At 38.5% G+C, this 26,887-nt stretch overlaps 1 protein-coding gene across 2 annotated transcripts in view; it reads right to left on the reverse strand.

The window, feature by feature from the left end:
- Positions 1-17,547, reverse strand: part of LOC116820718 (cadherin-10) — a 162,339-nt gene extending 144,792 nt beyond the window's left edge. Inside the window, exon 1 of one of the 2 annotated variants that reach the window (XM_075062698.1) lies at positions 17,472-17,547. The gene's annotated coding sequence lies outside the window, so the exon portion shown is untranslated. Of the gene's footprint in view, positions 1-15,469; positions 15,812-17,471 lie in introns of those variants that run through there. The other variant, XM_075062697.1, reaches the window with a different exon arrangement.
- Between the last annotated feature and the right edge of the window lie 9,340 nt (positions 17,548-26,887).

Genomic DNA, 26,887 nt, shown 5'->3' on the forward strand with positions numbered 1-26,887 from the left:
CTCCCACTGAACTCAGTTGGTGGTGCACCACTGATGACCAGGCCTTAACTTCAACAAACTCAACACATCCACACAGTTCATTACCTTCAGCTTATTGGGAGTTAACCAAGCTTTAATTTAATATGAAAGCAAACACATTTGTCTAGCCTGAATGTCCACTGAGACAATGGAGTAATAAATTAGATAAGAACAGCTGTGTCACTATCCTTTATTTTAACACACAGACTCTACATTTATGTTTACATTTTCCAAAGTGCAAAAAGAACACTAGCACAGATCCTTTGTTGTTGTTGTTGTTGTTGTTGCAGCACATTGAAGGATGCTAAAATTAGTTTTGCCTTGACCTAACTAAATATTTAAGGATTCTATACCAATTTCATGCAGTTGTACAGTAAAAATGCATTTCTATTTGGTAATTAGCATAGTTTGTTTCGTGAGATTTCTATAGCTATTCTAACCATGACTTAGGTTGTTATTTTATAGCTAGCAGTAAAGTCGGATATATTCCTGTTACTAAATCCAGGCTATGTGTAAGTGTAGAAACTCAAGGACTGAATGACTTTTCTCTTGCCTCACAACTGACATCTTGCCACAAGATGGCACCAAAGGACTAAAAACTTAATATTCTTAAGGTTTCCTTGCTAGAGAAATGGAACAAAGTTTGATGGGGATTTTACCAGAGAAATCATCAACAGTTCACCTTCCAGTGAGTCAATAGGTTGTTCATATAACCCTCCCTTGCTTTGACAAGCTGCTCAATACTAAAACATAATTTTGGTTCATTTAATATTCAGGACGTTTATTTTCCTTAAGTTTAGGTTTCCTAAAAATTTCAGAAAGGAAGGGGATAGAATTGAGAATTAAATACTTGATTTTCTAGGCACAAGCAAAAACATACAGAAGGATATGCTGGTCACCAACCCAACATTTACGGCCCTGAAGTAAATGAATTTCATCCAAGTTAAAAAAAAAAAAAAAAAAAAAAAAAGTAACAACAATAGGACAAGTTTAATCTAAAAACTGCTGAACTGTTTCTTTTTCAGTGGTAACTGAATAGTTCATAGACTCATAGTCTCATAGGTCAGAAGGGACCAATATGATCATCTAGTCTGACCTCCTGCACAAGGCAAGCCACAGAACCCTACCCATCCACTTTTATAACAAGCCCTAACCCATGACTGAGTTATTGAAGTCCTCAAAATTGTGGTTTGAAGACCTCAAGCTGCAGAGAATCCACCAGCAAGCGACCCATGCCCCACGCTGCAGAGGAAGGCGAAAAACCTCCATGGCCTCTGCCAATCCGCCCTGGAGGAAAATTCCTTCCCGACCCCAAATATGGCGATCAGCTAAACCCTGAGCATGTGGGCAAGACTCACCAGCCAGCACCCAGGAAAGAATTCTCTGCAGTAACTCAGTTCCCATCCCATCCAACATCCCCTCACAGACCATTGAGCAGACTTATTGTTAATATGGAAAAGTATTTTTCCACATTAACATTTTAAACAGAAATTCAATTGCCATTTCCAATTCATTGAAGTCTTTATGGAAGGTGCATGCTACAAGAAAGAGTCAATGATGAAAAATATTCCTAGCATATTTTTAATTTCATTGTTATGTTAATTTTTCCTAGTTTCCACAAAACATCACAATTCACGGATAATTTTGTTAAATGCAAGAACACAATTCTATTATGAAGTCAGATTGAATTGTGTCCACCTATTTCAAGAGCTGAAAACAAAGTAAAAATTCTATGCCATAATTGCAATACTGGTACTTATAATCCTACTACTCTGCCCTTATTGACGCATCTCTCTCTTCAAAATAATGATAAAGTATAGTGTCTGCACATAAAAAAGCAAAACTATGCATTCTACTTAAGATTCTTTAACTAACTGCATTTTTTCTTATAAAAAACAATAACCTGAAGGATGTTTGCATTATGAAATAAGAGATTTTATGTCAGAAATGTCTTATGTTCTATTGGCACTGTTTATGATAGTACAGTATTTATCTGCATTGAAAGTTGAAATTTCATCCATAGATCAATTTATTTTACCTGCTATATTTTAAAGTACTCACACTTTATCTCTGAGGGCTTAAAGCCTCAAAGCAAGTTTACTGAAATCAATTATATGACTCCTACTGACTTCAAATGGGCTTTGGTTCAGGCCTGTATTCATCTGTTTTCCTTAAACTTGCAAATGTCACTGCTGCTAGGTCATTTTTTTCCCCATATCATCTATCTTACCCTAACACTAACTGGTCCAGTTGTGGTTTGTTATCATCTAGTGACAACACAGGAACTCTTCTGCAGAGGTAAAATGTTCATAGACTAGTTATATATTCAGATGTACAGTACTGTGCTTTTTTTTTCTTGATTTTCTTATTAAAAGCCTGCTAACCTATGCTTTACAAATACATATTTAATTCACATTGGGAAAAGTAATGACCAAAGTACAATACCAAAGAATTTTAGATATTTTTTTCTTGACTCCATGTATTGTGCAGTAAGCATTTCTTATGGCAGGCTTGCAACACTGAAAAATGATCCAATCAGTGATCATATATGCACTTAGAATAAAGGTAGTTTAGGTTGCTCACTAGTGACTGAGATGAGTTGTTCCATTTGTGAGGAACTTTAAATGGCATGGTGACTGTAAAGATGAAAAGAAAACCTATAAGAAAGAAGAGATTTGAAAACTGCTGTTTGTAATATTGTTCTAAATCATGAATCTAATTTATGTAATTTAAGTCCCCAAATGTAACAAATTGAAATCATTTTTTTTTTTGGTTTTGCATTTCAGAAGTAAAGTAAGATCTCTGTCTTTCTTAGCCATTCACTCACAGGTATCCAATTTAAGACAGCACTAGCCTAGTGACCTCTCTGTGTCATAGTATAGACTGCTGAAATATTCTGAAGATTTATAAGTACCAAAACTTAAATGGGATTATTTCTATAATGGACTGTGCCTCAGTTCATCACTCTTTTTCTAATTCTCATTATTCTGGATGAAATGAGCCACTACTGGAACATATTCATATATACATCTCATGTATTTCACAGAGTGGGTTCAGCTGGCTGACACATTGTTTCTCTCTAGTCTACGCTCTCATTCAATTTATATAATTTCACCACATAGTTATTTCATGTCTAAAAATAAAGTATTTCAATAATCAAAAACAATTACAATTTCATTAGTGGGCAGTACCTCAAAATTCCAAATAAAAGAATGAAATAATTTCCCATATATTATGTGATTTCATCAAATTAATAAGTCAATTAAATTCTCATCTCAAACCAGTTGAAGTGGGGGAGCAAATGTGTATATAGTATAGTACTGTGTCCATAAAAGTATTAACATTCCAATGGAAACACATCTACATCCAGAGATGGAGCTAACCCCCTGAAAAGTAGGTCTGGTCCATGACACATTTCAGTCCATTTCAGTGACAAAATGGCAGATGAAATCCAATGTTGGTAAGTGCAAAGTAATTCACACTGGAAAATAGAATCCAAACTATATATACAAAATGATGAGGTCTAAATTAGTTGATACCCCTCAAGAAAGAGATAGTGGCATCATGAATACTCCCCTGAAAACATTGGCTCAATATGCAGTGGCAGTCAAAAAACCAAAAAGAATGTTAGCCACTATGATGAAATGGATAGACGATAATAATAATACAAATAATCACAATGCCACTATACAAATCCATGGTATGCCCACACATTGAATGTTGCATGCAGTTCTGGTCACTGCATCTCAAAAAAGATATATTAATATTGGAAAAGGTGCAGAGAAGGGCAACAAAAATGATTAGAGCTATGGAACAGCTTCAAAGTGAACAGAGATTAAAAAGACTGGGACCATTCATCTTAGAAAAGAGACGAATGAGGGAGAATATGATAGAGGTCTCTAAAGTCATAAACAGTATGGAGAAAGTGCATAGTGAAGTGTTATTTACCCCTTCACATAACACAAGAACTAGGGGTCAAACAATGAAATTAATAGGCAGCAGATTTAACACAATCAAAAGAAAGTACTTTTTCACACAACGCACAATCAGCTTGTGAAACTCATTGCCATGGGATGTTGTGAAGGCCATAAGTATTACTGCGTTCAGAAAAGAAGTAGATAATTTTATGGAAGATAAGTCCCTCAATGGATATTAGCTAGCATGGTCAGGGATGGAACTCCATGCTCTGAGTGCCCATAAACCTTCAACTGACAGAAGCTGAGACTGGATGACAGAGGACGGATCACTATAAATTGTTCCCTCTGAAGCATCAACACTGGCCACTGTCAGAAGACAGGGTTAGATGGACCACTGGTCTGACAAGTGTGGCTAATCTTTTTTTCTTAATCATGATATAGTTCAATTCAATAAAATGCTTTAGAGTATGAAGTCAAAAAAAAATACATCAGATTGCTTAAAATGTCAGAGACAGGACAAGAAAAGAGAGACTTTCCCAATGGCAATCAAGACTTCAGCCTCAACAGCAAGGTGAAGATGGGTGCCAATCTCTTGGTCAGTGACAGGAACCCACCTCAGGATTTCAATGGCAGAAACACCCGTCCCCCACACAAAATAAACATTTTCTAATAATGTAAACATAGTGATGTAACCCATGTCAGTATCCTCCTTTTGCCGGAGACAGATGTGAGGGATTGTTTCAGCCCAAAGGCTGTAGTAACTCCCCTAGCAGGAAAAAAAGATATGGGTCAGGAATACGAAGTCAATTTTTTTTTCTTTTGGTGGGTAGAAGGTTCGCTTTCTACACAGCTCTTTAATTTCTTCACATACAGTCAGTGCAATTCATTACTTCCCTCCCTGATGCACAGGCCCAACTGCTTATGGATATGGCCGCAATATTCAAGTAGCTGATCCACATGAAATCTACTATCATACTGTTGCATACATAGTAGTTACAAGGATGACATAGGCAAATACCAAAAATTATATGGTTCGTGAAATCATTACATATCTTGAATATTATTACTGATATTTATGTATTTGAGATATTTCAGAGCATTTATTTAAAATAAAATAGAATATTTTAAATAAACTAAACTGATGTCTGAAAGGAAAATGTCTTCTATTTCATGAATTAAGAATTAAATTGATGTAATGAGAAGTGTTACATACAATTAACTGAGTGTTGATGTGTCTTATGAGTCACAGGGCCAAATTCTGCCTTCACATACTTCCCATGCTGCCACATTTATTTTAGGTACAACAGGATTTTCAATAAAATGAATGCCTGCTGGTGATACAGGAATATGATGCCATGGTCTCTCACATTCTGGGGTACTGACTCTAGATTCTACAATGCTGAGAATGATAAACACTGTTCACTAGACAGGATTATAATTCACCATTGTAGTCACAAATGGTAATTAGGCCCCAGGTCTGTAAAGAAAATTCTGAGGATAGGCTAGTGGGTGCAGCATGTGTGTGATTGTCTTTGCAGGAAAGAGGCTTTAATGATGCATAAATCAAAATCCCCTCCCCCCCCCAAAAAAAACAAACAACAACAAAACCCCTTAAAGTACTGTAGTACTGACTAGTGCAAAAGACTGTATAATTAAACAATTGGAAATAAATAGTACAGTACCAAATAAAGGGTATTTACATATTTTATTATAGTATTACATGTGAAAGGATAGATTAAATATTTGCATTTTCTGACAGTTTTAATAATTAATGTGATAGTTATTTACATTCTTTTGACTTTTGTAAATCTCTCCTTGTTTCCTATTTCTTGTAAATGTCCTGGTTTGTGCTTTTCAGTTAATACCTTTAAAGTTGATGGACTGTTCTAGTGCAGATTTAGAACATTTTCATATACTAAAGTGATTAATAATTATTTCCAGTAGTTTGGGGATATTTATTTGTTAAATGCCATTTTGAAAGGATTCCTTTTAAGGGTTAAATCCTTCTCATTTAGCTCACTCTTGTAGGTTTCAGTTCAGCAAAACTGCTTAAGCATGTGCTTAAGTGCCAGTGAAAGCAATGGGGTTTAAATAATTTTCTTGAAAAAAAAAAAAATAGAATTCCAAATCAGGGCTGTAACTCTTCTGAGGTACCATGGGGAGTTCTTACATGAGTAAAGTGAATAGGATTCACAAAAGTATAAAGATGGGTCCAAGCTGTAAAATTCAGATCCAAACTCTTCCAGATACAGGACCTTGCTTCAGGTTCATTGCCAAAATTGTGGTTACTTGTAAAACATATATATAATAGATTTTAGGAACATAGGACTGGAAGGGACTTTTAGGTTATCAAGTACAGTTTCCAGCCATTGCTGGTGATCCAATCATATAATCCTATTCCTGAATTAACCAAATTCCATTTGAAGACTAGTTATGTTTTTTGCCCTTTTTACCCTCATTGGAAGGCTGTTGCAGAATCTCATACCTTTGATACTTAAAAACCATCAAAAAACCTTTGATGACTACAGGCAACCATCTGTGATTTAATGTTTAGACGAATCAATAGCAACCTCAATCTTAATCTAAATGTAGGGATTAAAAAGAGAAAGGGGAGGGAAAGGATAGAGAGCAAGAGCACGCACATCTGCATGCCCTAAATGCTCTATTGCAGGATAGAGCCAGCTGCCATGAAGTAATTTCTCAGCATAATATGGGCCAGCTGCTGTATTTGTTACTCATTCAAAATACTGCTTGAAGATAGTAGGAGTTTTGACTGTGTGAGGAAACCAGGAATAGTCTCTAAAAGGGGAAGGTGCTCTGTTGCAGTGACAGTATTACGAAGCAGCACCTGCTCCTGGGACATGTAGGAGTGAGACAACAAATTGGATGGAAAAGCCCTCTTTTTATCAGAAAATTATGTATTGCACATAGCTTTTATGAGCTCAATGTAAAACCTTAGAAAATTTGGGGAGTTGTTTTGACCAGGCCCCAAAAATTCCCCTCCTGCTCCTTTGGGCCTAAAATGGCCTTTGAAACCGTGGGGTATTGGCCTTGAATTGGACCATATGGCTCACTTTTCACCAGTGCATGCTCCTAGTAAAAGTTGCACATTTCATCTGTAGTTTGCATGATTAACATGAGTTGTCTTATTATTATTTTTTAGGTGAGAATGTGCAGTTTTTCAAAAATACATATACTTCTGATATGACAAAATTCACCTTTATTTTATGTTTTTTCTCTTAGTGGAACAAACATTACTAGGAACTCCACTGGCCAACACATACAGTCCCCAGCTAAAACCCTAACCCTCCAACCTGAAGCATATTCTCATCAGTAACTACACACCGCACCATAGTTACTCTAACTCAGGAACCAATCTATGCAATAAACCTCAATGCCAACTCTGCCCACATATCTACACCAGCGACACCATCACAGGACCTAACCAGATCAACCACACCATCACTGGCTCATTCACCTGCACGTCCACCAATGTGATATACGCCATCGTATGCCAGCAATTCCCCTCTGCTATGTACATCGGCCAAACTGGACAGTCTCTATACAAAAGGATAAATGGACACAAATCAGATATTAGGAATGGCAATATACAAAAACCTGTAGAGAACACTTCAATCTCCCTGGACACACAACTGCAGATTTAAAGGCAGCCATCCTGCAGCAAAAAAACTTCAGGACCAGACTTCAAAGAGAAACTACTGAGCTTCAGTTCACCTGTAAATTTGACACCATCAGCTCAGGATTAAACAAAGACTGTGAATGGCTAGCCAGCTACAAAAGCAGCTTCTCCTCCCTTGATTTTCACACTTCAACTGCTAAAAGAGGGCCTCATCCTCCCTGATTGAACTAAACTCGTTATCTCCAGCCTGATTCTTGCTTGCATATTTATACCTGCCTCTGGAAATTTCCACTACATGCATCTGACGAAGTGGATATTCACCCACGAAAGCTCATGTTCCAATATGTCTGTTAGTCTATAAGGTGCCACAGGATTCTTTGCTGCTATTACTATTAGACTTACCCCAATCTTCCTAAATCTAGTTTGGACACCATTCCACAAACTTTACCAATGATCCAATTTATGCAAAAATTGCAAGTTGTACATGCATACAGCAGTTAGTGCACATCTAAAATTCTTTTTTTGCACAAGCACTAATTCCCACCACCATAATTTACTGCAGATTTGTAGACCTGAGAATTTTCAGGATATCTTTGTTAAAATAGTGCCAAATCATTACTGAATCTGACCTGTGACCAGAGTCTGATCACAAAGAAAATTCTGGAGAATGAGTAAACAATTCTGGGGAAAGCCTCATTCTAAGCCAACTTCTCACAAACTGTGAAGAATTCTAGAAAGAACATGAATTGTTTGTAGGCTTCTATCTTTGAACAGTACAAATCTCAGTATGACGGAGAAAAAAACCCCTTACAAATAAATTTACACTGGGAGGTTCTTACAGGAGACCAAACTTTGAAAGAGAAATGAAATTCAACTTGGAAAACAATGAAAACAAACACATTTCAGGGAAAAAATCAGAAATATTGATATTTAATGGGAGGGAGAAACTTGGGAAGCTGTAGTGTGGCAGTAAAAATGGCCAGTGGCATTTTGCTCCTCATGCAAATGCATCCTGTCACAAAGCAGGGAAGTAAGAGTTCCCTCTCTAGAAGTCTGATCCAAAGCTCACTGAAGTCAGTTGGAGGCTTCAATGGAAATTGAATTAGACTCAGCGCACCATACTTCAGAACAATCTTGCCCTGACAGTGAGATTGACAAGTATTGGATGGTCTAACAAACCTTTTCCACTTGAAATTTCTATGGGCCATGAAAATAATCCTAAATCATTTGCCATTAATTGGGACTATTTACCTGCAAAGGGTAGGTCCATGTTTAGAAACAACACACCATGGAGCTGATTTTCAATCAAAGTCAATAGGGCCTGAAGGTGCTCAGCATTTCTCAAAATCATTATCTGTAAGTCCTCAGTGCAATGACACAAGACCACTCATATCAGCGTGAACACTCTGTACAGTCTTAACTGTGAGGCTTTAAAACAATTTAAAAACCATTTGCTATATTTAACTTGCAAGACATTAACGATTGCTATGTCCTCTACTTCACTGCATCTTGCATAAAAACCTCAGAGGTTTTTGTCAAAGGTAAAGCTTACAAGGCGGTGCTTTGGTTGCAGTTGGAATGTTTTCAATAATAGATATTATTTTAAGTTGTCAGCAACAGCTATTCTAATATTTTGTCTGAAGGTTGTGATGCCATTAAAGTTAACAGAAAATTTGCACCCTTAGTGGGTGTGTCTATACTGCAGCTGGTTGCGAGGCTAGAGAATTCTGTGCTGGGGGCTCAAGCCAATGCACTAAAATTAGGAATGTGGATGTTGTGACTCAGGCTGTGAGATGAGGGGGTCAGGTGTGTTTGAGAACCTAAACTGCAGCCTGAGCCGCAACGTTCACACTGCTATTGCTCGTGAACCAGCTCAAGCTCTGTTAGCACACATCTATATACCTGGGCTGGGAGGCTCGTTCTAGGCTGCAGTGGAGATGTACCTACCTTGCAGGGTCCTCGAGCCCAGGCTACAGCCCAAGTCTGAATGTTTACACTGCAGTTAAACAGCCCTTTAGCATGAGCCCCATGAGCAGGTCAGCCCTCGATGTCTAACAGCAGTATAGATGTACCCAATGGTACTAATTTCAGAAAGTATATAATTGACTTGCCTGAGTCTGCCTTTTCCATTAACTTAATACTTTGAGAGACATGGACAGCAAATTGATAAAGATGTTGTATTTTGATCAAGCCGATGGGTCCTTGAGTCTTTTAATATTGATTATTAATTAGCAAAATAAATATATCTGGAAATGATTTCCTATACTACTCAACGGTTATGATCAATAGTTGCATCGTTAGAAACGTTATAACCCTCTCCCTACCTTGAATATTTTCAGGCACTCCTTTTTCACAACACTGTCAGCTGACTAACAATTCATTTTTCCCTGTCCACTTTGCCATGTCCATTTTCAATAAAGAGATTGTTACCCCGTTTTAATTGTTTGTATCTCCAAAGCTATGCCATCACTTTATACACGTCTCCTTTGCTTTCGCTGGAAGTGAAGGCTAGTCCTAGATGTATCATAGCTTTAAAGGTGGACATGTGTTTCTTGCAGAAACCAGTGAAAGAATGCACATTACTCATATGATGCATTTTCTTAAACACAAACACATTCTTTGTTTTATTTATGTTCAGCATTAGGATCACGTCAAAATTCTTCAAATGTTCAGTTCATTTTGTTAAATAAACCCATTACATATACATTACTAATGTTTCACCCGGACACATGAGGGTATGAGAATTAATTTCTACATATTTTACGTTGTTAATTTGAAAAAAAAATCCATGATATTACATGCTCTGTTTCTAGCTCTTTGTTCATAAATGCAGTGAATTGCCTCGATATCTGAATGACCAGCCAGCAAATGTGAAAAATCGGAACAGGGAGTGGGGGGTAATAGGAGCCTATATAAGAAAAAGACCCCAAAATCGGGACTGTGTCTATAAAAATCGGGACATCTGGTCACCCTATTGATATCTACCCCTTCTTACTCCTTAAAACCCGGGGTACTATAACATCTACAGAGCCCACAAGGATTGCATTCATTTTAATTGCATGATTTTATCATGCTAAATGAAGGTATGTCATGTTTTTATGTGGTAATGCAAAGCACTGAGATAGGATTTATTGCATTAGCCTATCTGTAATGTGGTAGATGATGGAATACCAGTGATAAAATCATAAGATTTACAAAAAGCATAATTACATATAGGGTAATATAAAATTGCACATGAGAAAATATTTCAAAGATTTCTGCTGTTGTCAAAAAACACAGAATGGAACTTATTTGGCTTTTGAACACCAGCAGAATTCTGCAAATGTCTGGGCATTTCATTTCCTACTAGATATTCTTTCTGAAGAATTACCTTTTAAAACACCAAAAACAAAATATGAGTTTGTATCCTTTATCTGTAAATTAAATATGATGTAAAGTTGGTTTGGCTTATATGTAAGAGTTGTCACAATAAAAAGAGTAACAAAGAGAAAAGTCTTGTGTGATTAAATGAATTAAATAATATTATCCCTATGCTCTCACATAATTAAAACAGACACCTGCCATATTACCTTAGAGTATATCTAGGTAAACTTCCTAAAATTCTGTATTCCCTCAGTGCAGCCTGTTGGTACCATGATAGGATTACCTACTGGCAGCAAGAAGACAGGTTTGAGTTCAGAAGCAGATCCCAGATCATATGGCCTATTGATAGTGCAACCTACAGAATGTTTCAGAGATACTTCTAGTGCTGTTTATGCCTCCTGCAGCACACACACACTTCCTTCTTATCAACAGAATGACACAGTCATCTATTTCATACTAGTTTCCAGAGGCAAAACACAGGGAAGGAATGGATATCTAATGTGAATTAAGAGATAAGGAAAATATAGTATCCTATTTATTGTAATGTAATCCCTTTAGAACATATAAAGTTTCTTCCCTCCTTGCATGTGGAGTAACCAGCTTTGATGTTAAATAGTCAAGAAGGCTAAAGAAATACACAAAAATATTGGCTAGCATATTTCTGGCAGACCATCCACATAGTAAAAGATAGACTGGTAAGCTAATAAAGAGGATTCATGAGATCAGTGGCCCTCTGGTTTGGATTGTATTCCTAGCTTCCCCCAACTCCACATAAAAGTAAACGCCGTGCTTGGGTCTCCTTTACTTTCTGCTGTGTTAGTGTGGTCCAGTGGATGAAGCGTGCTCAACTCCCAAGGGACAAGGATTACTTTCTGTTGCTCTACCCTGACTGCTGTAACCAAAACAGTAGCAGAATGGGTTTCAATCTCTACCCCAACCCAGTAACTGCAAGGAAATCATAATTCAAAAGACTTGACAGTGAGAAGCGTGTAAATCTACATGGGCAGAAACAAACATGCATATACACACACCCCAGAGGGATTTTTCTAGGGCAACACAGAGAAATCAAGAGCATACCTATTCTAAGGGTGGGAGGGGGGATATTAAACAGAAAGCAAAAAGTTTTATCAAAAATCTGGAAAATGTTTTTTTTTTGTACATGAAATGCCATATATTAAATTATCCTTATCGGTGGAAATATTAAAGGGGAGTTAATTAATCTTATTAAAGGCACCACGGTAAATCAGAGGGTGAACCACTAATATAATCCAAATTGATGAATAGTCCATATTGGAGTGTGCAGGATGACTTACGTTTTTCTTAAGGGTCCTTGTATACACAATTTAAAAAGTGTTTGCTGTACTACATTCAGTCTCTTTTTTCTATTTTAATAACTGTAGACAATCATACAAAATCAGTGAAAATTAAAAATGCTTAATCAATTTTACCATTGCGTAAATATCCAGTATATTAACAATCAAGTCATCTTTCATGTTTTTTTGACTTTGAGGTACCCAAACAGTCTGTTTGAGAGTAATTAAAATTAAATCAAGGCTCCTTCACTCTCTGTTATTTTAGATATTCAGCCTGTATTATAAATGTTATGTTAATTACGTCTCTGCATCTATTCTGTTACATACAGTAATTCATAAAAGAACGCAATGCATATATTGTTCAGTGCAGCCACAGTGATAAGTCATTCCCAAAATATCCTCAAGTCCTTCTCTACTACTGTATTACTTACCTGCCTGACTTTCTATCTTTCCTTCCATTTCTGTCTATCATCCTAAATTATGGACCTAACTGACATTACCAACACATCATTGATATGTCTGAACACCGACATATTATGAAGTTTAATTAGGAAGCCTGAGACCTTGCAATACTTCAGTTAATAATGAATCAATTAAAAATTAATATTTAATATTAAGTTAGAAACCCCACCTCTTTTTTGCTGCCAATCCAGCAATACTTCACTCTTACCTTTACCCTATGCACTAATGCTGCAACCTAGTGGCATGATAAGGTACAAAACAGGAAAATTCTTAGAGGATAACATATCACCTGCCACCTGGTTGTAAATCTGATTAACAGACACCGAAAATAAGTCATTTGCATGGAGATCATCCAGCTCACACACATTGTTTAAGTCATTTGTTTCCTTGGGAAATCATGTTGAGATGAGGAAATGACTTCGAGAACCCAAGTTGGGCATCATTTGCAAATAAACCTTTCTGTCTTTTACATTGAGTTATTTAACAAGAATGATGGGAAAATATGTAACTGTTTCAACATACGCTGTTTTGTACTGTCATTTTCTAAGTGTTTTAATAGGAATATATAGCTTTGACAGTATGAAACCACTTACATTTTTTTAAACTAAGCTCATATTTGTACCACGACTATAACCACAATATCTGATTCTACTAAAACTGTATGGTATTATTTTCATCACTTCGCATTTCATAAGAGAGCCTCAGTCCACAGAGAACATTCATATTATATATATACAATTTTACTACAGAGGTACACATCAACTCCAAAGCAAAATCCACAATACTGCTCACCAATGCTGTAAACGACTGTAGTTTAAGTATCTATATACTGACATATAAATATCTATACCTACAGATATATGCCCTTGATGTTTTCCTTTGCCACTTAAAGTTACAAAATCAGACATAGTATTACAAATATCAAAGAAGGGTAAAGGAAGCAGTAAGATCTGTTTACCTATTCCATCCAAAGCTACAAAATCAAATATAGCATTACAAAAATAAGACTAGCATAAAGTGTATGCTATGATCTATTTTACCATTAACATTCTATCACACAAAATTAAGTTCAAACATACAAACTCGCCCTGACACTCAAAACCACAGAAAACATTGACTTAAGGAGGGAATAAATTATTACATAAACCTGCTGCACAAATGAGTTTGTCAGCTACATTGGATTTTACCAGAATGGGTCTGAATTTGAGGAGTTCCCAAGGCACATACACGATTACCATCTTATGATCCAAGAAGTATTTATCTCACATTGACTCTATAAAGAGCTACTTTTTCTGCTCTGGAAAAAAATTACTTATCTTTCCAACTTCCCTCTTCTCACCCATATCCTACACTTAATTCTCTCATCGCTTTCTTTAAAGCAACTAACATTATATTCAATAATATGTGATTAGCATAAAAGTTCCTGTCACCTGAAATTCTCAAGAACATTTGCACAAAAGTGAAAATATTACTGGCAAATGGTTTATTTAACAAGGGACTTTGAGACTCAGAAATATTTTCCAAGTAACAAATCTGGCAGTAGTAACACACAAATATAAAGCCTATGGTCACCATAAAAAACAGGCAGAACGTTCTTTACAGAGCTTCTTCTTCTCTGTCCGTCTGTCTCTCTCTCTCTCACACACACACACACGACAAAATAACGTATCTCAAAACACCTTACAGGTAATGGATGTGCAGTTTTGGATAACAGAGAGGCTGGAATAAAAGATGAAGATTATAGGAAATAGCTCCATTTGTGTGGAAACAACAAACACAATAGGTCAGTTTTAAAATGCTGGTTGTTGTTTGTCACTGACTGCACGTGCAAATTCATTCTCTTATGCTAAAGGACTGCTAGGTTCTTCTGATTGCAACTAGTATGTACAGTATTAGTCTACTGCAAATATTTTGTGCAGCTTACAATGCCATCAACAGTTACTTCTTGGGAATATGGATTGGACTTGCAATGTGCTGCATGAATTTAACACATAAAATATGGATTTCAATGCAGCAGTGACAATAAAGGGTCACAACAACTGCTGACTACATATATTTTCTTTCTTCTCTCTCCCTTTTTTCATTGATTTTTACCTTCTTACCACAATGTCAAATGCTTGTATAGGAAAAATGTGTGCACTTTTCCCTCTGAATGAGCGTATGTGTACAGATATCTATACACTCACACAAAGTATTGCCTGTATCTACCTTGCCATCAGTCTCAACACAGAGACTTGCTTCCTGAAGACGCATTTGCTTTAAGTGTTAGGATTTAATTCAATGAAAAGTCAAGTACAATAGTGTAAGCTGTAACAGACTTACAATCAGAATGCAGTCAGTGTGGGCATGTATGTGTATGTTGCATGGTATGCTCATGATAATTATGTGAAACACTATGTATGCTTTTGAAATCCAAATAGTATCCTCCCGCCACATAAACACACACACACCACTGACTTTGCAGTAATTGAATACAAATTACAACTGTGCTGCTTAGAACCTAGCTTGGTTATTGGGGAAAAAAAAGCTTTGCAAAATGCAGTTCAATCTTGAATATGTATAAAGGCAGTTCACTTTGAGTACAGTATACACACATTTATCTCCATTTCATTTATGTGTCATTTATCAAAGTGCCTTTATTATGTATAAAAGTTGTATATAATAGAATAATTCTATGGATTACATTAAATACAGTGCTGCTGATAGTTCAAAAAAATAAAACCACTGAAGGAAATACAATTATGAAAGGCTCCTACCTTTTATTCTGCTTCTGAGTAAGTGTGGTAGTGTCCAACCCAAACAACGCTGGAGAATTTGCTGCTATCTTTCCTTTTTTGTTTGTTTTCTGCTGTTATTTTCTAAGACTGATCCTACTTGAATCTAACTCAGCTTCTTCTCATAGCATCACTTAACTCTGGACAGCAGGGAACCAATGCTTAGGGGGGAGCTCTCTCACTGACTGGCTTTCATTCAAAGCTCCTGATTAAGAAAATAATAATAAAAAAAAAAAAATCACTCCCTCACAGAGAGAGAGGTTCTGCTGATTGAACCACAGCACTTGCCATGGGAAGGTTAGAGATTGGGAAAGCACAGGCTTTCCCAAGCACACAGTGATTTGCAAGTGAATGCAGTGGGAGGTACAGAGAAAGGAAATCGTTTTTGCTGAAGCTTCCCCCTCCCCCTCTTGATAGAAGGCTCTCTGTGTCTGAAGTCCAAGGTAATCAGCCTAATCTACTCTTTTTGCAGTGATAAACAGTAAACACATGACCACTTCTTGTAAGCATTCTTTCTTAATTAGATATATTTACATTTCCTTTATCATCAGTAATCGTGCAGTATTCACCATGGCAAGCCACTGAACAGTAACTAACTAAATAAACAAGATACCAAGTTAAATTACAGCTAGCTCTGAGATGCAAGCAGAGAGTTATTAATTATTATTGTTATTGTTTTCACTAAACTGCGTAACCCATTAATTTAAAAAAAGTCTGTCTCTTCTGCTCCATCAGTGTTATATTGTGTACAAAACAGAGCAGGTTCACATCATATAAAATACCAAAATATTTCTAAACCTCATCTGAGAAGATGGTACAGAGCTACTATTCATTCTCTCCAACCTTATATTTTCTTCAAGTCGATATCTGAATCACTTGTGTTTAGCATATTGTTATTTGGCTTCCCATTTTGCTGATCTAATCCTTTTCACAGGTTTAATCTGTAACAGTTCATGTTTCCTAATACAACAAATTGGACTCAGGACAATCCCGCCTTGGATCATATTATGCCCAATCCTTTCTCTGTATTATAGTAGAATATTGTATAACATTGGTTAGGAGAGATACAGCAAATATCCATCTAAGATTACATCAGTGGATGTCAGTATTGCTCCATCCAAACAGTACCAAGAGAGAATTTTTCTGGTTGTAAAAAAGGCCTAAACCCTTCCCCAAAAGTTAAGATGTATCAGATTCAGGATGCAGCACAACGTGAGAGAGAGACAGATAATATCAACAATGATTTACTAGCAGTGAATTGTATTACACTACAGAGTAGCCTCTTCAGAGGAAGGGATAGAAGCCTCATTGCCTAAGTCAGCAGGTCTTAAGATGTGATCCATGAACCAGGGAAGGTCTACAGAGCAGTTGATGGTGGTCCATGAGTGCTGAAAGGCCACATTGTGCTCTCTCTCTTTCCCATTTCCAGCTGATGAATTCATTAAAAAAGGCATCAAGAACTAAAGTAAGTACTTTCTTTTTTCCATGTAAGCAATTGCTACAGTTGCCACAGGAATGTAATGGGATCACTCAAGGGAGAGGAGGTGATCTATGCAGTCACAAATGGGAGGAAAAACTGTTCATTGATGTGGCCCATGCAATGCATAGAGTTTGAGAATGCCTTTGCTAAGGTCAATCATAAGTAAAATAGTAAAATTTATTGTCATGAAGGAATAAAACAATGTGACACAGAAAATCTCTCTCTCTTTCTCTCTCTCCAGGATACAGCACAATGCATAACATTTTAAAACCATTTTATTTATATTTCTTTATTTTCCCATAGCTAGCTCAATATGACAAATAATGATCTTGCTTCTGTTCCTGCTTTACATAGAATTTCATTCTCAGTCTAGTCCCTCCTTGAGAAAGAGTGAATGAGTATGGAATTAATAAATCTGATTTCCTTATTCTCTCCAACATGGGGAGAGCTGTCCACACTTCCCACCAATCTATCTTGCAACAATGCTGTGACATCTTTACTGACCTCCAGTCTTTCTCTTTATTCATATGAGGCAGGAAACATAAAATTTCTTTGTGTTTGATGGACTCTTCCCCAGACTGAGTTGAATATGGTGTTTACAATTGCCTTTTCCAGCGGGACCAACTGTGCTTCTGCTTCCTAAGAGCAACATGTCCAGGGATGGCACCTGCAATACCAAGTTGAATAGTTTCTTAAAATAACAGGTACATTGAAATAGCTGCAGAGAGTTACAACAAATTTTTTAAACATATATTGCTGTGAAATAGCTTTGCAAACCTGAATAGCTGTTCTGATCATGGTCTAACAGATTTTTACGTTACGAATTGTTGATAGTAATTTTTCCTCTTTTTTTACGTTTTGTCTTTGTTATTAATATTGCAGTCATCATGAAATGAAATGAAATAAAACGACAATGTGTATCAACAGAGCTATTTTATATATATTCATAAAAACATACATATATATGCACAGTCTCTTTTACACACACAGAGAAGACAAGATGATTTAAAGGACATTCTTATTCCATAATAAGACTGCCTTGTTCCAGTTTACATTAATTCAAACTTAATCTTAATTAAAGTGGACTAAGCAAACTGGAACAAGGCTCTCTTACTCTGGAATAAGAATGTCCGTACATGGAGTTATTCATAAATAGCTATCACACTCCAAATTCACGTTACCTTCATCTGAATTAACAGTCAAGCATAGACAACATCTAATAGGTTACCAGCTTCTGTTTCTCATGGAGTGGTCATCATTAAAAAGTCAACATTCATCCACAGTGATAACACAGTAGTATCTAAAATAGAGCAGTTATTTGCTCTCAAGAATCCAAGAAAATACTTGTAAAATATTTACTTTCTAATATCTACCATTATATACCATGTGTGAGAAGAAGTACTATTATAGGCAGGACGGGTATCACTACCTATTTTAAGGTTGCCTAACTTCCCATTATAAGCCCATTTTCAGTAGCTTATAACTTTGCCATCTTTAACCATTTGGGTTGAAGTTTTCCTTGCTGCATGTCTGCCTCAGGCTGAATTATTTTAGTAAGTTTCAGCCAAAACCGGTTAGTTGTTTCTGAGACTGAGGCTAGGGAAAATACACCTCTTTTGCCTATGTTAAAATATTCTGGAGGCCTTTTCTTTGAAAAAGCTTTAAATACTGCAATGCTTTGGGAACTTCTGTGTCAGAAGTGTGCTTTTTGCTAGCCCCATTAAAATCCACCCAAATTTGGCCAAGTTATATAAGACTTTGGAAAAACTGCAGTTTGCATACATGCAACAGAGACCTTAGTGTATAGCAGCCATATTTCCCAAAGATTCCATCCGTGCGGAGCAAGACTGACTATGCAATTGCAGCTCTGGGATGCTACAGGCCATGCTTGGTCCAGTTCTGGGCACCTGAACTGAGTGTGGGGAATCTGCCTCTCCCTGTGCTCTGAATCATCCCCCTGCAGGGCCCAGGAAGCTTGAAAGAAAAAGTGGCATGACTCAAATGCAGAAGAGGACAAAAACAGGTTTGCAGAGGATGGGGAACAAGCTTTACATGAAAAAGCTGGGTCACTGAGGGGCACATGTTTTTAGTACCACCTGAAGGAAAGACTTCCTCTGATAGGCAGGTTGGGGAAAAAAGCCTATCTCCTGGGGTAGAGCAGCTAACCAGGGCTGCTACAGGCAGATGGACCTCTCCCCACTACTCCTCATCAACCCAACACCATTCTCACAGAAGGCAAGGGAACAAAAAGAGCCCAGCAGCTCAGAACAGCTTCCTTCTCTTCTCTCTTCTCCTCCCCTTCCTGTGAGCAACAGAATGGCTTCTTTGCTCCTACCCCCTCCATGCAACAACCTACCTGGAAGGAGGGGGAGGGAACTCTGCTGCAAACCCTCCCTCCATGCCTGGTAGAGGGGGTTGATGAACTCCAAAGAGCTGTAGGGGGAGCAGAGGTGAGACTGGAGGGAAAGGATGGCAAAACTGATATGGGGACAGGAGTGATTTGGGAGTTGGGGCAGAATTGCTGGGCAGGGAGATGGGCAGATGGGGGGGGGGGGTAATGAGACCCCTTCTTTCCCTGCTTTTTTCCCCACACCACTTTAAGCAGTAGGGACCAGAGGTCAGTAGATTGGAGCATGGAGTCAGAGGGAAACTAGAACTGGGAATTGGGGTGAGGGAAATGGACTGTCTGGGGCTTGATCTGGAATCTAAAAGCGGAGAGTGGGACTGCTGGAGATTGGGAGCCAGGGGATCGGTGGGATACTGAGATCAAATGAAAAGCTAGGGTGACTCTGGGGCTGGGATCCCTTTGGGAAGAGGGAAGGAGGAGAGGAGGGAAGGAATTATGACAAGAAGCAGAATGTGAGGGGAAAATAGGCTCTGGTTGGGGAAAAGTACTGGAAAAGGAGGTGGGGGGACACAGATTGGATGAGGAGCTGGGCACCATTGGGTATTGGGAACATGGGTGGGGTAGTGAAACCGGAAGCCAGGTTAGGGGAGAGAGAGACATCAGATGAGGTCATGGGGAGGGAAGAGTCTAACACTTGCTGGGAAAAAAGCCTGGAACTGGGATGAGAGGCTAGACATGTGGAGACTGGATAGATGAGGAGAACAAGACTGGGATGAGGAACCAGAAGTGTGGAAGAGACAGGACTGGAATTATGTCAAGTGGGAGCAGACTGGGCAGAAAGGGTCATGCTTGTGGAGAATGAGCAGAAAAGTCTGTCCCCACTAGACCATCCTCCCCTTTCAGAGTGTGAAATGAAACAAAGATTAGATTCCTGAATCACACCCTTCCTCTTCTGTCAGCAAATAGCTATGATCATCGCTTGCAAAGTGATGATCCTCCTCTAGTGCTGGTCCAATTAGAGGACAACAGCCTCCTAATACCATCAAAGCAGCAAAGAATCCTGTGGCACCTTATAGACTAACAGACGTTTTGGAGCGTGAGCTTTCGTGGGTGAATACCCACTTCGTCAGACGCAGGTAGTGGAAATTTCCAGGGGCCATCAGTTAATACCATCAGTTAGTCCATTAGTCCATCGTATAGCAGAAGTCTTTGCAGTGGATCTAAAAGTTCCAACCCAACTGGTGAACCATGCGGGTGTTAATGAGATGTCACATGATGGAAAAGTTCTGTTTTATCAGTTTGCTTCTTAAAAACCTAGAAAATGACACACCAAACAAACACACAGGTTGCAAAGTCAAGCTCTGAAAAATTAGGAAATGGCAAAATTAAGGTGACCTGAGCTACTTTAACTCAACTCCCTTGTGTGTATGAATTATCATATAGTCATTAATTACATGGGCACATGCTATTTTTTTCCCAAAGGAACCCTGCCTCAGACAGTGCAGTGTGGACCTTCTCTGAGGATGAATCAGGGTTGTGTAATGAAGGAAACTAGCTGTTGATAGGACACCTGCCTCATTCATTACAGAAAAAGAAAGGATAGTCTCACAGTTAAAGCAGTTGGATAGAATTGTATTCTATCCTTGCCTCTGCCACAGTGTAATGTTAGGCAAGTCACTCGAACCATACTTTTTACACATGGTCACTAATTGTTCCTCATTTTCTAGGGTCTGACTTGAAGTGTTGAGAACTCACAGCTGCAACTCAAGTCAATGTGAGCTGTGCTTTGAATTTAGACAGTGCAAAAGAAATCAGGTCCTCGTTCTCTCAACTTGGGTTCTCAAAATAAATGGATATGTCTGATCTCATTCTCGCTTAGTCTCACTTTCCTATCTCTAAAATGGGATAATACCAGCCCCTCACCTCACAGGGGAGTTGTGAAAATAAATGCATTAACGTTTGTGAAGAACTAGGCTGATATAGTGATGAGCCCATGAGGAAATTAATAACTCTGTCTTCAGAACAGGGTTTGAATAGCATGTAGCATGTTTCAGAATACATGCAGTGGGAGTTTAAGATTAAATGGGGCCCAGACCCAATTCCAATGGACCCACTACAAGCTAAATGCTCCAACAGCTTCCCCTGCAATGGTGTTCCTAGTACTTTGGGTGTTCTTCTGCCAGTACTACTCCCTGTTCCCCCAGGGCAGCTCCTAACATCGTCTTCCCATGCCCTCCTACCCACCATCATAACTCCTTTAAGCCAACACAGAAAGTCTGTGGAAAAATCTAAGATTTATGCTCAGATCCATGAATTTAACACACTATCTTAATCCATCCCTGTGTGTCCTTTTCTCCTATAGTTAAAAACTCGTAAGCCACTTTTATGAAAAAGCAGAAATGTGTCTTCAAGGAATGCTCTACACCCTATTTCATCCATTGTCATTACTTCTGAATGTATAGTACAACGTCTGCCACGCACAAATCTCTTCTCTTCATGTTCTTTTTTCCTAGGTCTTTACCTGTTCTGATGCTATAAACAAATACGGGCATCATAAAGAGTTGGAATTATCAATAGTTGCCTTGCAGACATCCTCTGCTATGGTATAAATGAAATGTGGGATTGAGATGCAATACATTTACGTCTTTCCAAAAGACCACACATAAATAAAATGGAACAACCAGGCAGGATAGCAATAAACCAATTCTATGGTAAATGTAGATTTGTCAAGGATTTCTGCAAGGATTAAAAAAAAAAAATGTTATCCGCAAAACATTATGGACAAATCATTACAGGGCATAAGCAACAGCCTTTCAAACCCCTGTTTTAATGGCAATATAAAGGACAAGAGAAATGCAATAAATTAAAAACAAATGCTTGATTAATATAGCTGCAACAGGACATGAGCCTGTTGATGGTATACCTTCCTTTTGATATTTAGATGTAAAGAAAGAGGACCTTTATTTTAATGGCACTTACACACTTAAACTGCACTGAAATTGTTTTTCTCTCTGCGCTGCTCAGAGTGTTTTTGGTGTTTGTCACTATTCCCTTCCTCCCTCCACCCCTTAGACAACATGTTTATTGTTTTCTTGCTAATTTTGGCTTTAACATTTTTACAGTTTCCTTACAGGTGTCAATGATTATAGGACGCAGAACGAATAGTATGTTTGCAGCTTTGATCTGCATTTGAAATAGTACAACCAATTCCTACAGCCTGTTGTTTGATCCCCGTCTAACGTAAATAAATTATCCCAATTTTAGGTGTCAGTGTGACATTTTTCACAGGTTGGATTTAATCACAAGTGTATTTTAGCTGGAAGAATTGTAAATTCTAGTGTAATGTATAAACAGCACAGTGAATGTGTCTCTTCCTGAATGGATGACAAGTGGTGTATTGCCATCCCATTGAACTTAAATAAGCACGTACATGCATCTGCAATTGCACAGCAATAACTAAATAAATGAGGGAGCCCGCCTACTTTGATAAATTTCATCTATGTTCTTCCAGATACATCTTTTTTTTTTTGCATTTGGCAAATGTGATGGCTTACATGATACAAGGAACAGCAAACTAGCTTCAGTTTTATTGCTCACATTTGAAAGAAGCTGGATTTTTACAGCGAAAGAAATAAAATTAAGTACACTTTTCAATCTAAATAATACCATGGATGACTTTTGCAGAGTTCAGGGAAGCACAAAGCAGATGGGAAACCACAGTATTTTTCCCACCAGCAAAATTAAAATTTGGTGAAAATTAAATAGAGAACTGCTTCACTTTAAATATGTTTACACAGTTGTATTTACACCTTAAGGAGAAAATCTGGGTGTGAATTGGGCACATCTGGAGTTCTTTATTGAGGCCGAGATTAGTTCCAGGTGTCCATGTGCAGAAGAACCATTACAAACACAGATCTCTCCCTTTCCAAATTGAAGAGATTATGAGGAGTGGCTGCACTGCTGTGGCACAACAGCACAGTAGCAATGTCCACAAGAGGCTCATGTGGAGATGCCCCTCCACAGATTTCTGAGGTTGGAAAAGGGTGAAGGGGAGGACCTATTTCTGTGACCATATTCCCTGCTCTGTGGCAGGGTGTGTGTGTGTGTGTAAAGTTATACAGCTCAAAGCCATGTTACCACACTCTGGTTCCAGTCCAGAGAACCAGCAGCCAATATCAGAAAAGCTCCAACAGGAGCCAGGCTGCCAGGGAGAAAGTATCAGCAGTGCAAGGAACTGTCATTATAAACCATTTCCTGGCTCCAAATAAAGGGAAGCTCTTTCCCCACAGATCTCCAAGAGCCACCAGGAATGCTAAGACCAAGATCCATCTCCCACCCAATGAATGTTATTAGGAAAACCTCCTCCTCATAGACCGCTTTTGAGAGTTCTTCCACAGGAGGAGGCAATGTGGCACTGACCTCTCATTGACTGCAACGGGAGTTTTCCAGACTATGGACTGAGTAAAAGCTGAGCAAGAAACTCAGGATTTGGCCTTGTATCTTAAAACACTGTATAGGGATACACATTAGATGTAATGATGGGGGACAACAAATTCTATTATTATTACGTTCTGTGGGAAGGGAGAGAGGGGAAACGCAGCATGAAATTCTAGATTTAACGTCATTTACAAAACTCATCCAGAATTTAAATGGACATAGGAACAGTTCAACAGGATAACTGGCAGACATTTTATGTTGTGTGAATTTAAATGGCATTTTTATTTGTGACTGGAATTTATGTCTAGCAGATCAGAGTTCAGGATGGGTTCCACACAACTAGGATGACTGGAACTGGTGCAGTTGGTGAATACAGAGAGTGATATGTCGATGCCCTGAAGTAATTTTGAAGCCCCAACATATTTTTTTATGAACGTACAATTATACACTGAATGAGCCATTTTCAAAGAGATCACTCAGTACATTTATGTGAATCTCAAAATGCTACATTCAACTCAAATCGTGTGTATTTGGACATTCAGTAAATCATCCATTCCTCATACCTTTTTTAACTAAGATCAGATGCAAGAAGTTTACCATTTAGCAGTGTTGAGATTGATATTTTAATCACTTGTAAATCAGGAAATCCGAATTCCTGGTTCCCACAATAACCATAATAGCCACCGGACCTTATTCAGTCATGTAAAATCCTTCATACATGCAGATAGACAAAGATGTTGTTGCTGTATATATAGGAGCAAGTGCTGGATCCTTTCTATCAAGTCCAGTGCTGCATGTTTGGGTTTATAGTTTAAGATCTACGTAAGATACACAGACTTCCAGTTGAGACTTTTTTGGGTAATAACGACGAGTAGTGAGAGGCAATGTGGGAAATCTGGCTGTACAACTTATGAATTCATGTTGTTACGAAGTTGTCATTATGAAATTGCAGTATCAGGAATCACCTCTATGTAGACATGGAATCCAACACTTGCTGAAGCATGGATCTCCAGACAAGAGACAATAGACTGTCATTAACCTTAACTTTATAAGACTGAACCATTGATATAAGGAGATTCACTGAAGCTGGGAGAAGCTATTTCCTCCAGTTTGTCTGCAAGAAATGGGTGAAATGGGAGTGGAAAACCACCACCAACAGAATGAAAGAACTAGCTCTTGGTACGGGAGAAATATTAACTGTAGAGACAAGCAGAGAAAGCTTTTATCAGGAGAGGGGAAGAGGAAAAAAAGGCAGGATTTAGTAGTGGGGGATTCTGTTAACTGCAAACCTAGCAAGATCAGAGGAGGCTAGCTGGATTAGAGGAGACTGCCAGGAGTGGCAGGTGGAGCCCCCCCCTTTGAGGATGCTAGCCACCAGCTCCATACCTTCTGCCTGAGACCTGCCTCCCCAGCAAGAGCCCAGAGACCCCCATTCTCAGAGGGACCCTGAGTGCCCCCCACCTCCTTCAGCCAGAGGAGCTCCAGGCTGCCCAGAGCACCGAGCGCTCCATGACCAGAGAAGCCACAGGCCAGCTGTGCCACACTTCCCCTCTCCTTCCCTCCCCAGAACCCAAGTTGCATCTCAGGAAAAGCTGCTCTTCCTGAAGAAAAAACTGAGCTTTTGATATTCCCTATGCAGGCTCTGGGGTGGCTGAGGAGGTGGTATGTGCTATTCAGCTTTCTGGGTTCATCAGTAATCTCCCTGGTATACTGCCTCCTCAGGCATCCTGGAACCTGCATGGGACATAATAAAGCAAAAACTTCCCCTGCCAATCCTGCAACCGGGCCTCAGGCAGCAGCACCCAGGAGGCAGAACCTCCCCTAGTCTATTATACCCACCCCACCCATGGTAGGTTACATGTTTCAGAAGAGAAGTCATGAGCTGTTGAGGAAGGATCCTGGGCATCTCAGAGGGCTCAGCTCAATACACAAACCTTTCTAGAGTGGTGAGGAAACAGTCAGGGGAAATGCATACAGGTGTGTTTATTATTTTACTGAGATCTATCTCTCTCTAATCCTGTTAACTGAAAAGCAATGGTGTTTTATAATCCTTAGTAAAGTGTACGTTTCTACTGATATTCACTACCCCATGCCTCTGAAGAGGTAAACTGTAAACCAGAGAGTTCATCCCTTTGATGGCAATCTGAGTTACATGCAAGAGTGTGTGCCTAAATGATCAAGGCCAGAAACAGTGCCTGAACTTTGCACAGCTCCAGCATGTGAAGGGCATGTGGGATTCAGCATTTGGATCCCCTCACAACAGCCTGGTGAGTGTTCAATGAACTTGAAGCAATAAAGGGAACATTTGCTGGAGTCTGGGGGAAGAGTTCCTAACCTACATAGTTTGGTCAGTAAGACTGCTGAAAGCATGAGGTGAGAAACTTTGCTTGAATCTGATACAGTTTGTTACAGATAAAATGTTTATTTATGCCTAACTTATTTTTCTTGTAAACAATTCTGAGTTTTATGTCTCATTATGAGTAATCACTTAAAATGTCTTTATAGTTAATAAACTTGTTTTACTGTGTCATAAACAGATAGCTAAGGGTTAATGTCTCGTTCACCTGTAAAGGGTTAACAAACAGTGAACCGGAACACATGACCAGAGGACCAATCAGGAGACAAGATACTTTCAAATCTGGGTGGAGGGAAGCTTTTGTTTGTGTTCTTTGTTCTCTGTCAGTGTTCTCTCTGGGGTCTGAGAGGGACCAGACGTAAGCAGATTCCTCCAATCTTTCTAAAAAAAATCTCTTCTGTTCTAATTCTAGTAAGTATCAGGATAAAGGCGGCTTTAGTCTTTTTAATTGTTTTTCTTTATTTGCAAATGTGTAGTTTGCTGGAAGTAGTTTAATTTGTATTGTGCTGGGGGGAGAGGTTTTCTTTCTAGTGTCTATAAGCTGAAAGACCCTGTAATATTCCATCTTGAATTTACAGTGATTATCTTTACTCTTCTTTCTTTTATTAAAAGCTTTTCTTTTAAAAGGCCTAATTGATTTTTTCCCCTTGTTAAGGCAAAGGAACTGAGTCTGTACCCACCAGGGAATTTGTGGGGAGAAGGGAAAAGGAGGAGTGGGGGAGGAAAGGTGAATTTTAGATTCACAGAGCTTGAATCTGTCTATCTCACCAGGATAACCCA

Source organism: Chelonoidis abingdonii, chromosome 2, assembly GCF_003597395.2.
Source record: "Chelonoidis abingdonii isolate Lonesome George chromosome 2, CheloAbing_2.0, whole genome shotgun sequence".
Lineage (NCBI taxonomy): Eukaryota > Metazoa > Chordata > Testudines > Testudinidae > Chelonoidis > Chelonoidis abingdonii.